General features: G+C 40.5%; 1 long non-coding RNA gene across 1 annotated transcript in view; it reads left to right on the top strand.

The window, feature by feature from the left end:
- The first annotated feature begins 11619 nt into the window (after positions 1-11619).
- The window catches only part of LOC309667246, a 29781-nt gene continuing 24403 nt past the window's right edge, over positions 11620-16997 (top strand). Inside the window, exon 1 of the long non-coding RNA XR_014267657.1 lies at positions 11620-15529. This is a non-coding gene — a long non-coding RNA (uncharacterized lncRNA). The remainder of the gene's footprint in view (positions 15530-16997) is intronic.

Raw genomic sequence — 16997 nt, 5'->3', positions numbered from 1 at the left:
ACATCTTTATGCAACAGATCCTGTTTCTCCCTTTGCATTGATCACTAGGGTGCTCAGAACCAAATGGGTATTCTACTTTTACTGAATATGAGTATCAATTCTGCTTTCACATTATAATTTTTAGACTTATTTTTCACTAAGCCCAGTTTCCTCATTTACTTATTTTAGTTTTTAAAAAGCTTAACTGGCCATTTTTAGGTTGTCCTAAAAAAGTGGATCTCACCTTTGCCTATATTAAATCACAAAGTTTTGAGGATGGGGTGAGGGTGTTACCCAGGCTTCATCAGGAAGGGTAACCCAGGTCTTGCTGGCTCTTGCCCTTGCACTTCTTCTGTCCTCTGGGCTCTGATCTCTGTCCACCTGGTGACAGATACATGCTCTCTCTCTCCTTCCCCATGCACCTGAGCACAAGCTTCTCTGGCAGATGTTCTCCACCCACCCCCTCCCCTATTCAGATCATCTCATGCAAATAAATATCACAGGCTTGCAAATGCTCTACTTCATAAAAATTCCTGAAATCCTTTTAGCTCAACCCAGATCCACACTACAGATTTATTCAACCTAGGAAGCCAGGAAATGTACAGAGCACAGGGGAGTGACCAGACTTGCTCTATTATTTCCACCTCTGTTTTGTTTCTCTGCAGCCCCAGGGCTGTGTTTCCATTCCAGGTACTCCAAACATTTTTACTGCTCTCTTTTCTACAGTCAGTCAGGTCACAGCCAGGGTGCACCCATGCTGGTGATACCCTCTCATGAAGGCTTCCTATCCATGATTTTCTTGCCTCTGATGCACATGCTATTCATGGGATGTAGATGGAAATTGCTCCATTAATTTCCTGACACTTGGTTGAATATGTGCTTCTTGAGAAAAACTGTGTGCACCGATAATTGGGAAACGTATAGGAGTCCTGTGCCCTTTATGGCTTCAAAGAAAAGAACATTAATTAAGAAAATTATTCTCCTTTTTTTTTAATTTTTATTTTTTTTATACAGCAGGTTCTTATTAGTCATCACTTTTATACACATCAGTGTATACATATCAATCGCAATCGCCCAATTCATCACACCTCCACCCCCACCCCCCGCCGCTTTCCCCCCTTGGTGTCCATACGTTTGTTTTCTACATCTGTGTCTCAATTTCTGCCCTGCAAACCGGTGCATCTGTACCATTTTTCTAAGTTCCACATATATGCGTTAATATACGATATTTGTTTTTCTCTTTCTGACTTACTTCACTCTGTATGACAGTCTCTAGATGCATCCACGTCTCAACAAATGACCCAATTTCGTTCCTTTTTATGGCTGAGTAATATTCCATTGTATATATGTACCACAACTTCTTTACCATTCGTCTGTCGATGGGCATTTAAGTTGCTTCCATGACCTGGCTATTGTAAATAGTGCTGCAATGAACATTGGGGTGCATGTGTCTTTTTGAATTATGGTTTTCTCTGGGTATATGCCCAGTAGTGGGATTGCTGGGTCATATGGTAATTCTATTTTTAGTTCTTTAAGGAACCTCCATACTATTCTCCATAGTGGCTGTAACAATTTACTTTCCCACCAACAGTGCAAGACGTTTCCCTTTTCTCCACACCCTCTCCAGCATTTGTTGTTTGTAGATCTTCTGATGATGCCCATTCTAACTGGTGTGAGGTGATACCTCATTGTAGTTTTGATTTGCATTTCTCTAATAATTAGTGATGTTGAGCAGCTTTTCATGTGCTTCTTGGCCATCTGTATGTCTTCTTTAGAGAAATGTCTATTTAGGTCTTCTGCCCATTTTTGGATTTGGTTGTTTGTTTTTTTAATATTGAGCTGCATGAGCTGTTTATATATTTTGGAGATTAATCCTTTGTCTGATGATTTGTTTGCAAATATTTTCTCCCATTCTGAGGGTTGTCTTTTCGTCTTGTTTATGGTTTCCTTTGCTATGCAAAAGCTTTGAAGTTTCATTAGGTCCCATTTGTTTATTTTTGTTTTTATTTCCATTACTCTAGGAGGTGGCTCAAAAAAGATCTTGCTGTGATTTATGTCAAAGAGTGTTCTTCCTATGTTTTCCTCTAAGAGTTTTATAGTGTCCGGTCTTACATTTAGGTCTCGAATCCATTTTGAGTTTATTTTTGTGTATGGTGTTAGGGAGTGTTCTAATTTCATTCTTTCACATGTAGCTGTCCAGTTTTCCCAGCACCACTTATTGAAGAGACTGTGATTTCTCCATTGTATATCCTTGTCTCCTTTGTCATAGATTAGTTGACCATAGGTACGTAGGTTTATCTCTGGGCTTTCTATCCTGTTCCCTTGATCTATATTTCTGTTTTTGTGCCAGTACCATATTGTCTTGATTACTGTAGCTTTTTAGTATAGTCTGAAGTCGGGGAGTCTGATTCCTCCAGCTCCACTTTTTTCCCTCAAGACTGCTTTGGCTATTCGGGGTCTTTTGTGTCTCCATACAAATTTTAAGATTTTCTGTTCTAGTTCTGTAAAAAATGCCATTGGTAATTTGATAGGGATTGCATTGAATCTGAAGATTGCTTTGGGTAGTATAGTCATTTTCACAATATTGATTCTTCCAATCCAAGAACATGGTATATCTCTCCATCTGTTTGTATCATCTTTAATTTCTTTCATCAGTGTCTTATAGTTTTCTGCATACAGGTCTTTTGTCTCCCTAGGTAGGTTTGTTCTTAGGTATTTTATTCTTTTTGTTGCAATGGTAAATGGGAGTGTTTCCTTAATTTCTCTTTCAGATTTTTCATCATTAGTATATAGGAATGCAAGAGATTTCTGTGTGTTAATTTTGTATCCTGCAACTTTACCAAATTCATTGATTAGCTCTAGTAGTGTTCTGGTGACATCTTTAGGATTCTCTATGTATACTATCATGTCGTCTGCAAACAGTGGCAGTTTTACTTCTTCTTTTCCAATATTCCTTTTATTTCTTTTTCTTCCCTGATTGCCATGGCTAGGACTTCCAAAACTATGTTGAATAATAGTGGTGAGAGTGGACATCCTTGTCTTGTTCCTGATCTTAGAGGAAATGCTTTCAGTTTTTCACCATTGAGAATGATGTTTGCTGTGGGTTTGTCATATATGGCCTTTATTATGTTGAGGTAGGTTCCCTCTGTGCCCACTTTCTGGAGAGTTTTTATCATAAATGGGTGTTGTATTTTGTCAAAAGCTTTTCCTGCATCTATTGAGATGATCATATGGTTTTTATTCTTCAGTTTGTTAATATGGTGCATCACATTGATTGATTTGCATATATTGAAGAATCCTTGCATCCCTGGGATAAATCCCACTTGATCATGGTGTATGATCCTTTTAATGTGTTGTTGGATTCTGTTTGCTAGTATTTTGTTGAGGATTTTTGCATCTATATTCATCAGTGATATTGGTCTGTAATATTCTTTTTTTGTAGTATCTTTGTCTGGTTTTGGTATCAGGGTGATGGTGGCCTCATAGAATGAGTTTGGGAGTGTTCCTTGCCTTGCAGTTTTTTGGAAGAGTTTGAGAAGGATGGGTGTTAACTCTTCTCTAAATGTTTGATAGAATTCACCTGTGAAGCCATCTGGTCTTGGACTTTTGTTTGTTGGAAGATTTTTAATCACAGTTTCAATTTCATTACTTGTGATTGGTCTGTTCGTATTTTCTATTTCTTCCTGGTTCAGTCTTGGGAAGTTATACCTTTCTAAGAATTTGTCCATTTCTTCCAGGTTGTCCATTTTATTGGCATAGAGTTGCTGGTAGTAGTCTCTCAGGATGCTTTGTATTTCTGCGGTGTCTGTTGTAACTTCTCTTTCATTTCTAATTTTATTGATTTGAGTCCTCTCTCTCTTTTTCTTAATGAGTCTGGTTAATGGTTTATCAATTTTGTTTATCTTCTCAAAGAGCCAGCTTTTAGTTTTATTGATCTTTGCTATTGTTTTCTTTGTATCTAGTTCATTTATTTCTGCTCTGATCTTTATGATTTCTTTCCTTCTGCTAACTTTGGGTTTTGTTTGTTCTTCTTTCTCTAGTTCCTTTAGGTGTAAGGTTAGATTGTTTTTTTGAGATTTTTCTTGTTTCTTGAGGTAGGCTTGTATAGCTATAAACTTCCCTCTTAGAACTGCTTTTGCTGCATCCCAAAGGTTTTGAATCGTCGTGTTTTCCTTGTCATTTGTCTCTCGGTATTTTTTTATTTCCTCTTTGATTTCTTCAGTGATCTCTTGGTTATTTAATAATGTATTGTTTAGCCTCCATGTATTTGTGTTTTTTATGTTTTTTTCCCTGTAGTTCGTTTCTAATCTCATAGCATTGTGGTCAAAAAAGATGCTTGATATGATTTCAGTTTTCTTAAATTTACTGAGGCTTGATTTGTGACCCAAGATGTGATCTATCCTGGAGAATGTTCCGTGCGCACTTGAGAAGAAAGTGTAATCTGCTGTTTTTGGATGGACTGTCCTATAAATATCAATTAAATCTATCTGGTCTATTGTGTCATTTAAAGCTTCTGTTTCCTTATTTATTTTCACTTTGGATGATCTGTCCATTGCTGTAAGTGAGGTGTTAAAGTCCCCCACTATTATTGTGTTACTGTCGATTTCTTCTTTTATAGCTGTTAGCAGTTGCCTTATGTATTGAGGTGCTCCTATGTTGGGTGCATATATATTTATAATTGTTATATCTTCTTCTTGGATTTATCCCTTGATCATTTTGTAGTGTCCTTCCTTGTCTCTTGTAACATTCTTTATTTTAAAGTCTATTTTATCTGATATGAGTATTGCTACTCCAGCTTTCTTTTGATTTCCATTTGCATGGAATATCTTTTTCCATCCCCTCACTTTCAGTCTGTATGTGTCCCTAGGTCTGAAGTGGGTCTCTTGTAGACAGCATATATATGGGTCTTGTTTTTGTATCCATTCAGCAAGCCTGTGTCTTTTGGTTGGGGCATTTAATCCATTCATGTTTCAGGTAATTATCGATATGTATGTTCCTCTGACCATTTTCTTAATTGTTTTGGGTTTGCTTTTGTAGGTCCTTTTTTTCTCTTGTGTTTCCCACTTTGAGAAGTTCCTTTAGCATTTGTTGTAGAGCTGGTTTGGTGGTGCTGAATTCCCTTAGCTTTTGCTTGTCTGTAAAGCTTTTGATTTCTCCATTGAGTCTGAATGAGATCCTTACTGGGTAGAGTAATCTTAGTTGTAGGTTCTTCCCTTTCAACACTTTAAGTATATCATGCCACTTCCTTCTGGCTTGTAGAGTTTCTGCTGAGAAATCAGCTGTTAACCTATGGGAGTTCCCTTGTATGTTATTTGTTGTTTTTCCCTTGCTGCTTTCAATAATTTTTCTTTGTCTTTAATTTTTGCCAATTTGATTACTATGTGTCTTGGCATGTTTCTCCTTGGGTTTATCCTGTATGGGACTCTCTGCGCTTCCTGGACTTGGGTGGCTATTTCCTTTCCCATGTTAGGGAAGTTTTCTCACATCCTTTCTCTCTCTCTTCTCCTTCTGGGACCCCTATAATGCGAATGTTGTTGTGTGTAATGCGAATGTTGTTGCGTGTAATGTTGTTCCTGAGGCTGTCTTCATTTCTTTTCATTCTTTTTTCTTTACTCTGTTCCACAGCAGTGAATTCCACCATTCTGTCTTCCAGGTCACTTATCCATTCTTCTGCCTCAGTTATTCTGCTATTGATTCCTTCTAGTGTAGTTTTCATTTCAGTTATTGTATTGTTCATCCCTGTTTGTTTGTTGTTTAATTCTTCTAGGTCTTTGTTCAACATTTCTTGCATCTTCTCTATCTTTGCCTCCATTGTTTTTCTGAGGTCCTGGATCATCTTCACTATCATTATTCTGAATTCTTTTTCTGGAAGGTTGCCTATCTCCACTTCATTTAGTTGTTTTTCTGGGGTTTTATCTTGTTCCTTCATTTGGTACATAACCCTCTGCCTTTTCATCTTGTCTATCTTTCTGTGAATGTGGTTTTTGTTCCACAGGTTGCAGAATTGTAGTTCTTCTTGCTTCTGCTGTCTGCCCTCTGATGGATGAGGCTATCTAAGAGGCTTGTGCAAGTTTCCTGATGGGAGGGACTGGTGGTGGGTAGAGCTGACTGTTGCTCTGGTGGGCAGAGCTCAGTAAAACTTTAATCTGCTTGACTGCTGATGGGTGGGGCTGGGTTCCCTCCCTGTTGGTTGTTTGGCCTGAGGCGACCCAACACTGGAGCCTACCTGGGCTCTTAGGTGGGGCTAATGGCAGACTCTGGGAGGGCTCATGCCAAGGAGTACTTCCCAGACCTTCTACTGCCAGTGTCCTTGTCCTCACAGTAGACACAGCCACCCCCTGCCTCTGCAGGAGACCCTCCAGCACTAGCACGTAGGTCTGGTTCAGTCTCCTATGGGGTCACTTCTCCTTCCCCTGGGTCCTAATGTGCACACTACTTTGTGTGTGCCCTCCAAGAGTGGAGTCTCTGTTTCCCCCAGTCCTGTCGAAGTCCTGCAATCAAATCCTGCTAGCCTTCAAAGTCTGATTCTCTAGGAATTCCTCCTCCCGTTGCCGGACCCGCAGGTTCGGAAGCCTGATGTGGGGCTCAGAACCTTTACTCCAGTGGGTGGACTTCTGTGGTATCTATTCTCCTTTTTTTTCATTTAAATCCTTCCAAGTTATGTAATCAAAATATGGTTTTGTAATTTTTCCCATTCATTAATTATCCCCTTTAGCTATTTGATTCAAGTTAGTTCAATTAAATATTGAACTATATGTAAGGCAGAGTTATAAAGTATAAAATAAATAAGACATTTCTCCTACTCATAAGAAGTTTTAGAGTAATAACGTTTTTTCTCACCTCTGGCTGCAGGGAAGAATCCCTTGGGCAGGACTTAAAAACACTGATGTCAGCACTCTAGTCCCAGGAACTCTGATTTAAGTTGTTTGGGGTGGGGTCTATGCCATTTTTTAAATATTGAAGTATAGTTGATGTACAGTATTATATTAGGACATTGTTTTAAGGTGATACTAATGTGCAGTGAGGGCTGAGGACCACTAAGGTAGGCACATGGGTTATGCACGAAACAGCTGTACTGCAAAGCAGAATATAATTTAACTGTTAGAAGACAGATACCATCACTAAGATAAGGTCTCCATTCCCCACAGCTTCCTTATAACCACCTGCCACTCTCCCCACTGTGTTCTGGGTTCGTTGCCTCACCTCTCTTCTCTCATAACTCCCTACGGTTACTCCAGACAGAGCATTTATCAGTAACATTTTTTTTTTGTGCCATTTATCAGTAACCAGTGTTTTTGCTTCTGGACTAGATTCCTTGAGTCCAGGGACCAAGGTCTGCGGTCAGATTAACGTTATTTCACATCTGGGCAGCTCATGATACAGACAAGTTTCTTAACCTCTATGACTCCCAGTTATTTTTCTATAAGGTGTCAAAAATAAGAGTGCCTAACTTATAGGGCTGGCATGAGGATGAATGAAGAAATGCCTGTACAGCACTTAGTTCAGTGCCTGGAACATAGTGAGTGGACCATGAATGTTAGTTATTGTCATTACTAGTTTCTCTTGCCCCATACTGATTTGTACTTGTTAAGTACTTAATAAGTAAAAATACCACTATACTTGACTTCACAGGCCAGATTTATTGAACTCCTACGAGTGTTAAAGCACATCTTTAACAAAAGGCAGGCTGCTGGTAGTCCAAACAATGCCTCTGTGCATCTTAGAAAAAGGATCCTGTGCTGGTTTTGCTGTTCTCCACACTTCCCTGCCCTGGTCCCTGCCAAGTCCCTGCCTTGGGTGGCTGACCTCTCTTCATTGCATCACTTGGGCTCCCTTGCCAACAGACTGGAGTTCTGCCCATGGGAGACCCCAGAAAGAGAGTAGAAGGGCAGAGGGAGAGATAGGACATTTATCTCTGCTCCCTCCCTGCTTGGGGCTGCATTTCTGGTAGGGGCTGCATCTGTCCACACCTGCACCTCCTGTTAGGAGAGGGGCCCGTCCACCATCACTGCAGCTTCCACTGGCTTCCGAGAACACCATTTCCTTCCTTTGCTCCTGCAGGTGCAGGAGTGGTGATGGCTTCCTGCTCTTGCTAGTTTCCAAGTGCAATATCCCTTCTTGGTTTCCTTAGCCCTGTCCACACATGGGGAGGGAGGGGAGGTAGTCTCTTCATTAAAGTCTTTTGAGCTGTCTGAATTGAAATATTTCCGATAAGGTGCCTGGCTGATACCTGCTCCTTCCTCAAAGACATTTTACTGCCCTCTGCTGGAAAATTGTGGTAAGCAATGTACGTTTATTAGGTCTCCAGTGAGAAATGGTGCCGCTTAGATGTGGGTTGAAGTAAACAACTCAAAGCAAGCAAAGTCAGAGGTCAAACATTTATAACTTAATATAACTCACCACCTCGTGCCTCATAAAGGAACACCAAAGCCTCCCCACTTAGTTATTCAGAATGTCCTCTATGGACACTTCCTCATCCTCTGTTTCTCTCTCCTGTCCTCTCACTCAGCAGCCCTCCTCCAGGTCTTCTCATTGACTAGTCTGCCCTCCTTCCCCACCAAGTAAATGATAATAATTTGGGGGAACATATTTACATTAAAAATTATTTGTGTTTATCTGAAGTTTAAAATTTAATGGGGCATTCTGTACTTTTATTTGCTTAATTTGACAACTACTCCCTGGGCCATTAGCTGTCATTGGCAGCTCAGATCGTGTTCTAGGTTCAAAGCCATAAGAGGAATGTGGTTGATTCCAGAGTCACATTTCTACAGGGCAGGTCTGATTTGGCCTAAAAAATATATTCCCTTCCCATTGCTTGTCTGTCACTTAGAGAAACTTCTCTTTATCAGCACTGATTTGTTTCTTCCAAGTGCAGCCATGCCCTTTCCAGGATGTCAAAAGAACTAATAGTACCATTTACAGTTGAAATGTTAATTATATTTGTTTCCATAGGACCCAGATAATGAACTCTGTGAAGTAAAGGAAAATTTTTGTTATGATTTGTGTAATTTTTAGTCTCAACTTTAATATCTTAATATTATTTATTGATAATTGATAATAAATGGTCATTTAATTACTCCATTTTTAATATGGCATTTTGCTTATATGCTGGTATACATTGCCACATATCATCATTTATCTCAAAGGCCTTATTAAAACACTGCCAGTTATTCAATTTTCTACCAGTTCAAAAAATTACAAAAACACCAAAAATAAGAAAACAGAACGATTAAGGATCTTTCTGTGTGATGTGTCTGTCTCTTTGTTTTGCTTGTATTTACCCAATCATTCATCAATAAATATTTTAGATACATACAGTGAACAGGACATTTGATAGGTGCAGTGTGCAAGCAGTGTAAGAACCTCTCACTGGCTCTCTGAACTTCATACTTTGACAAGGGCACCACAGATGCTTGGCAATTTGTATTAGTTATTGATATATAACAAATTAATCCACCAAGTCTTCGTGGATTAAAACAACAGCATTTATATCTCATGGTTTCTGCAAGTCAAGATGTGGGTGCAGCTTATCTGGGTCCTTTGCTCCAGAGTCTCTCACAGATTGTGTCAGGTTTGCCAGGGCTCTGGTGTCGTCTGCAGGTGTGAGTGGGGAAGTTGCTGCTCCAAGCTCCTTGGGGTTGTAGGCAGGATTCACTTCCTTTGCGGTTGTTGGGCTGAGGGCCTTAGTTCCTCACAGGCTGTTGGCTGGAGGCTGATCTCAGTTTCTTTCTACACAGGACTCTCTCTACAGTAGCTCAGAACATGGCAGCTAGTTCCTATCAGATCAAAACAGCAAGAGGGCCAGAGAGTGCCGGCAAGGTGGAAGTCACATTCTTTTGTAACTTAATCAAGACAGAAGTCACAGTCTTTTATAACTTAACATCCTAATACTTTTATGATATTCTATTTGTTAAAAGGAAGTCTCTAAGTCTAGCCCTTAGGAGAAATTAATGTCGGGTGAAAACTGAAGTCACCTTTATTAACTTTACTCTCTAGCTTTTGTTTTCCAAAAACTCTGACCTTATTGAACTGTTTACTTTGAGGGACAGAGGAGAAGAGAAGGGAGTGCTTTTTAAGTGACGAAGAGGGGGCAGGAGAGATTTCCTCAGGAATAGAGAAAAATTGGAAGTCAAGGAACCTATTGAGAACTACAGGCCTAGGTTTGAGTGGAGTGGGGGATTAGAGTTGATTTTAAGTGGATTTAAAGATAATAAATGGATATTTCTTACATACACATGTAAATTTATGGACTGAGAGGCATAGTCACTTGTGGTATTTGTTTATTCATTTTAAGAGTAGGTGTGGGATTGAGAGGGAACTAACACGAATGTTTTAAACTAAATGCATTTATGGATTTAAATCTTGGTGTGTCTAATTTAAATTGGTTGTTTGTAGAATTCTGTAAAGCCTATTAAATCATGTTAGGTAGAATTAGTTCCAGAACAATTATTGATGCTTCCATCAGACTTTGTATTCCTTTTCATAATTATTTTCCAATACATGAAATGCCATGAAAAGACCAGAACAAATGAGTGTTTGCTCCTTTAACTTGTTATTTTGAGTTATAGAATACGGTGTTTATTGGATTTAGGAGATAAAAATATTACAAACATTTTCAAGTTTGAGATAAAATCTCAGTAAAATGAACAAAACCGATGCACCCCATGCCTCATTCTTAATTCTGTTGCTCCTTTCATTTGAAAAAAAATTCAGACATTTAGTATGACCTCGCGTTTCCTCTGCCTTGGGCCCCCTAACCAGCCCGCATTCCGATACTGCCATCCTGGTCTCCGCTGGACTCCTGCCAGAGCCTCCCAGAAGCTCCCCGCCACTGCCACTGCTGGCCCTCAGACCGCTCCTCTGCACTGTAGGAGAGCGATTTTAAAACAAACAAACACACACATGATGTCAGACCACCCCACTCCCTCCTCAAGACCCACCCAAAACATCTCATCCAACTTTGAGTAAAGCAGAGAGACTCCTCAGCTCTCCCGAGCCAGCCTTTCCAGTGTCAGCTCCGCTCGCCCCTCACTCCGTCCACCCTTTGTTCTGGTCCTTCCTCAGGCTGACTAAACTCTAGAGCCTATTTCAGATGAGTCCAGCACACTGAAAAATGAACCAATGAGTTCTAAAAAAAAAAAGAAAATCTCCCCAAGGTGGTCTAAGTGTACATACTGATTATTTTTAATAGATACATTTCCCATTAGCTTTTGCCTGCATCCATTCAGGTTCTGTCTCATGTATTAGCTTCTAGTTCATTCTGTCAAATGACTGAATATAATCGAGAACCTCGTGTGGGAAGCAGATTAACGCAGCCTTCTCTGATATTACTCTCCGAGGTGAGTGAAGATGACCTGTTTGGCTGTTCAGCTAATTTTTGCTGAGAGTTAAAGGATGGATAATGTATCTGTGTGATGAAATTTAGTAATAATACCTGTGGGCTAGATATGTCATGGTATTTGGGCTCTGGATAGTGGATTGTGAGTCCAAGGCACATTTATTTGCTATTAAATTCTCTCTCCTTCAACTCACCAGTCCTCATGAGTAGACATCTTCTAGTTTTCAAAAATATCCTACCTGTCAGCAACTTTGGAAGCTCCCCCCACCCCCACCATTGGCCATGTCCTTAGAAAGGAGATACATTTTCTTGATTAAGAAATATACTATCAAGCTGGGCAGGCTTGAATGGGATGGAGAAAATGGAGGTATTAATCATTCTCAATGCTCTTGGAAAAAGCAATTTCTATTTTAGAAAAGCAAACCATTTCTCTTTGGTTAAATAACAAAAGTGGACTCTAAACTCTCCTTACCTTTGGGTCCTGTCTGAGAGCCTAAATCTGTGCAGATTCCATAGTGCCCAGTTCCTTCTCTATGGTATTCTTTCTCCCAGCTGTCTCTGTGTGGTGGACAGAGTTGAGGCCAAGCTTAGGTCACTTTTCCTGGAGATTTTATATTGACTCATATAGTTCTCCCAGAGCACATCCTGCCTAAAGGGCTTCAAGTTCTCAGGCGAAAAATATGACTATTTATAAGCCATAGAAATATATATTAAGAGATGATGAAAACACAAAATGGTACATTAAAAGCTTTCATCACTTTCTCTAGAGAGTCAGTGATATGCCTGTCAGGCACCTACAGTGTGCTTAGTACTTCTCTAGGATGAATAAGCCATTTATTTGGGCATTCTGTACTGACAAATATACAACAATGAGTAATACACAGCATGATAGAAGGCGAAACCGGAGACTGCAGGAACCAAAGGATGGAGATCAAGAGGACTGAGGTAATCAGCAAAGCCTTCAAAAGTCTTCACTGGTGAGAATGATTTGCCTTGGAGTCAAAGACTGTTTTCCTTATGGAACCTACACAGTAGCTTCCCTAGTTTTTTGTGTTTGTGTTTGTTTTTTATTTTTCAAGCTATTGTTCCATTCCCTCAGAAATATGATCATTTAGGCTACAGCTGGCCGCTTCTAAAGAGACCTAAGTCCTCCTCTATCCTCCTACTTACTGGGGACTCCACATGTTTGCAATGTACAGTTCGGCTTATAGAACCATCCAATCCCATTTCCGCCTTCAAATCTGGACTCAGGTTTCTTTGGAGGCAGCACAATAACTTCTTACCAACACTAGAACCCGATCACCACAGATGACTTATCCTCTGTCCAAGAGCCTCAGGATGGGGGCTGAAGGGCACTCTCCTGACCCCCAGCACCACTAGTAAACCATTACTCCTGCATGCTCACATGCAAGGCTTTCTCTTTGAAGGTTCAGGCCTTCCACCTTTCTCCTCTTCACGGCTGTCTTAGCTGGTCACTCTTCCACACTCAGTAATGACTGTGGGCTGTGGCTCATATCTTCCTTTTCATCCCAAGCTCCACTGTCATTCCTGAAAGAAGCACAAGCGTTAGAATCAGAGAGCTAGGTTTGAAACACAGCTCTGCCCTCTACCAATTGTGTGACCATAGGCACATTGCATAATATCTCTGACCCTTAGTTTCTCATGTAAAACACGATAATGGTGCTTCCTTCAAAAAGGCTCAGAGACAAGTAAATTGCTCACCACAATGGCCAACTCGTAGAAAGTGATACATAAATTTTTGCTTGTGAGGATTGCTGTGACGTGGACAGCTCACCGAGCGCCCTCTGTTCATGGTTCTCAGATCTCAACAGCTCAGCCAACCTCCACACCACCCTGCCGCTTTCAGCTTTGGGCTACACCCAAGCAACCTGAATCATTCCTTCTGCAAAATCCTAAAAATCTACATTTTTTACACCACCTTTTTCTATTGTTCTAGTCCTCTTATTTCTCTGTTCTTCAATTTTTCTTGATCTTCAGTTCCTCCGTGTTCTCCCCCCTCTCTTTTCTTGTGTCTCAAAGAAGTATAGACCTCATGATGTGATGTTATTAATAACATTCTTTGACAATTCTCTTGCTTTCTCGTCTTTCCTCTGCATCTTTCTGGCAAAACCCTACTGCTAAATCAATGCCCAGTCTCCAGAGAGCTATTAGAAAAATGAAGTTACACTTCAGTGAGGATCTGTAAGTTCACAGTCTCCAGCCTAGCTCTGGTGCGCTGCCTCCATCATGCCTTACATTTCAACCCATGATGTTCTCCTTGAGATTCCTACATGTCACCTCCCTGAAAGCTCCCAGCTGAGGCTCTTGCCATCTACATCATAAGAGTCACTCCCTTAACTTTCTGCTACATCCCCTCTCTCAGTCCTTTCCCAACTCCTCCTTCTCCACTTATACAGATCCACCTGCTCTTACAGTAGAAGATTCTGTACCCCATCTTTTCCTATTTCCTTAGGGTTGTCATTCCACTGTTCATCTCTGCTCTCTTCCGTTGCTTTACGCTTCTTCCACCTACTTGCTTTCTCTTTCAAAATATAAATGTGTTCAGGATCTTCTCTCCTTCATGCGATCCCCTTCCCCAGACACTATTGGCTGTGCTCTCTGAAACATTCCTCCTGGTATTTCCTGCCATAAATCTCTTACCTCTCTTCCTTCTCTTTCCTCCTCTCCCACTCTTCCCACTCCTCTTCCCCCTCCTTCTCCTCCTCCTCCTCCTCTATCTTCTTTCTTCTTCTCCTTCTTTCCTCCAATAAACACATGAACATTTTTCAGGCGTCTGTCCTCCACCCTTTCCTATTGTTATCCTGGGTCATCTCATACAGAGGTGAGAGCCACAATGTTTAACAGCTGGCACAGTTGGGCACTGACAAATCAGAACAGGTACTGGCCATGAGCATCAGATTTAGTTGTGCCAGAGCATACCAGCTGAACATCAGTCCTGACTCCATGGTGTCCACAGTCACCTTTGTCCCTGGTCTGTGCCTCTTATCCCAAACCTCTTTCATAAATCAAAGTGGACACACTCACTTGGACAAATGTCAGGCACCATAAGTTCAAGATTTCCAAAACTGAGCTCTTCTTTTCCTCTTGTCTCCAAATGTTTCTTCTCCTGTACTCCCTGTGCTTCTATTGATAGGGAATGACACCCTACTCTACCCCAAGCAAATTGGTCTTAACCACTGTGATCTTGGCTCCCTTTTCTACCTTTGTTGCAGTGGGAAGAATACAAATCTTAAACTGAGAACTTCCCTGCTAAAATCCTACAATGGCTTCCTGCTACGTTTAGGATAAAATTCAAACCCTTAGGGCATACAAGGCTCTTTAGGTTCTGGCCTCTGCCCACCTCTTTAACCTGACCTCAGCGCTTCCCTCACCACCCTTAGCCCTTTGTTCTCTCCATTCCATGCTAGATGAACCCCAAATACCAGCCCCAAAAAGTCATGCTCATTTTTGTCTTGTACCTTTCCACGTCATCTCTCAGCTACCTGGTCCATCGTCATCACCACCAGCTCACCGTGACCTCTTTGATAGATTAGCTCCTACGTATCTTTACAAACTTAGATATGCCATTTCTTTTAGGAAGACTGTCTTCAGCTCCCCACCATCCAGTTTGGGTTAAGTGTACTGCCCCTGCTCTCATCACTCCTCATGATTGCCTCTTCCTTCTCACTTAGCAGAAGTTCCTGTTTCTCTCTATTTACCTCTCAAGCTCTTCCCTGCAAGATGAAGTCCTTGAAGGAAGTCCGGATTAGTGCTTTGCGCTCAGTAGAAGCTCAACAAGAGTTTATGGATTGAAGGGCCGATTACACCAAGCAGGAAGATTATAAATGATGAACACCAACACATCGGGTCTGTTCATTGTTACTCTATGGATTGTGTTTATCATTTGAAAAGACTTGAAATTAACAATGCAGAGAACACTGCCTGGTCTTTGTTCAGTGTTTGGAGAAAGTATCAAGACACACAGAGTGTCCCTCAGGAATTTCTGAGAATCTAAAATCGATTAGAGGGCTCTGTGAACACCTGCTGCCTTCCCCTGGGTACCCGTGGGTGCGTGATTAATCTTGACTGACTGACTCCACCTTTCTCTGTGTTTTGCCAAAACATGCCCATATGCTTTAAGTTAGTTTCATCTGCCACTGTCCTCCTGTCTGCATTTTTCTTTCACGGAGTAGGAATTGCAGCAAAATGGTTGTAAGTTATATTCTCTAATCATCTTGTTTGATATTTTTAGTGCTTTCTCAAATCCTGCTTCTCTTTTAATCATTTCAGTAAAATGAAATAATTAATTTTTATATGCTTCTCTGTTGCCCTGTAATTTTGTTACATCAAAAGTATGTTCTAGACACAAATTATAATTTATCTTGTTTTTCTGGATCCTGTATTGCCTGTAACCATTTGATCTACGCTATTAGAGAGGGATGCTACACTTTCTAGAGGCCCAAGCCTCTGTGTCTCTGGTGACATGGGAGTGATGGGAAACAGGTGGGGAAAATACAATCTGTGAGTTACAAAGGGAGAGGTCAGCAGAGGAGGCAAAGTCATTTGGAGCACCTTAACCTCCACAGTAGTAAAGGACTCTTTCTTCAGGGTCACCATGCAAATTATTGTCCAAATTGTGGTTAAAGCATTTCCCCCCTGGCCCTTATATTTTTATTTAATCTCTTCTCATCATTGCCGCCGCCCCGCCCAAGGGAGATTCACAAGTGGAAAAAATGAATTTCTCAAATTCTTAAGATAGAAGTTCAAGCTTATTGTATTAGAGCATTTTATTTTTGTTATACAAATACTGTTGGTAATTTAAATGTTGCTTATGATTGAAATGCAAAGTAACTGTTTTTCCATCATGTGATCCTTCCTGGGGTTTCCTGAACTTGCTATCTGTCTCAGACCATTCTCATGTTCTCTCTCTCCAGAGCTGGTCACCAATAGACCTTGTGTTGTATTGTAAATGGCAAGGCTGGTGTTTATTCATTTCATATTATCATTAAGGAATGTAAGGAAATCGGCACTTACTGGTCACACAGAGTGCTAAAGCAGAGCTACATGCTTTATATATGCTATCTCATTTTAGTTCCCACCATAATCTAGTGATGAAGAGATTATTTTCATCCTGTTAGATAAGTACACAGGGGTTCAAAAAACTTAAGTAATTTGATTGGACCAACAGACCACAGAATGGGGTGGGGGGGAGCCTGGATTTGAATCCAATCATGGTTGCTTTGGGAAGCCCATTATTATTCTACTATACAAGGCTACATCCTATTGTGACTACGGAGTACGACAAAATTTAGTATTTAATTTTTTTTTTATTCTTGTTGATTTTTTTTCTCTTAAAAAATTCACCATGGTTCCTAATGGATTCTCTATGTCTCTTGTAAACTGCTTTGGAGGGTACTGTATGTACACATAAACGTACATGTTTATGCATGAGAAATGAGAGATAGTTTTGTTGATACGTTAGAATATTTAACCAATAGCATTTTCTACTGAGCATTTTTCTCTTTTCTGTATTCCCAATCTGAGAGCTTTATAAAATAGTCTCTATCTTACAAAATCAAAATGTACCAACAAATGGCTTCTCTTCACAGATGTTGGAGTAGTTGACATGGTCCCAATTCTTCTGTCCTCTGTCGGTCCTCATCTCCTTCCCACCTTATTT

Source organism: Balaenoptera physalus (assembly GCF_965194825.1).
Source record: "Balaenoptera physalus genome assembly, chromosome: 9".
Classification (NCBI taxonomy): domain Eukaryota; kingdom Metazoa; phylum Chordata; class Mammalia; order Artiodactyla; family Balaenopteridae; genus Balaenoptera; species Balaenoptera physalus.
This window is presented reverse-complemented; position numbering and strand designations above follow the sequence as displayed.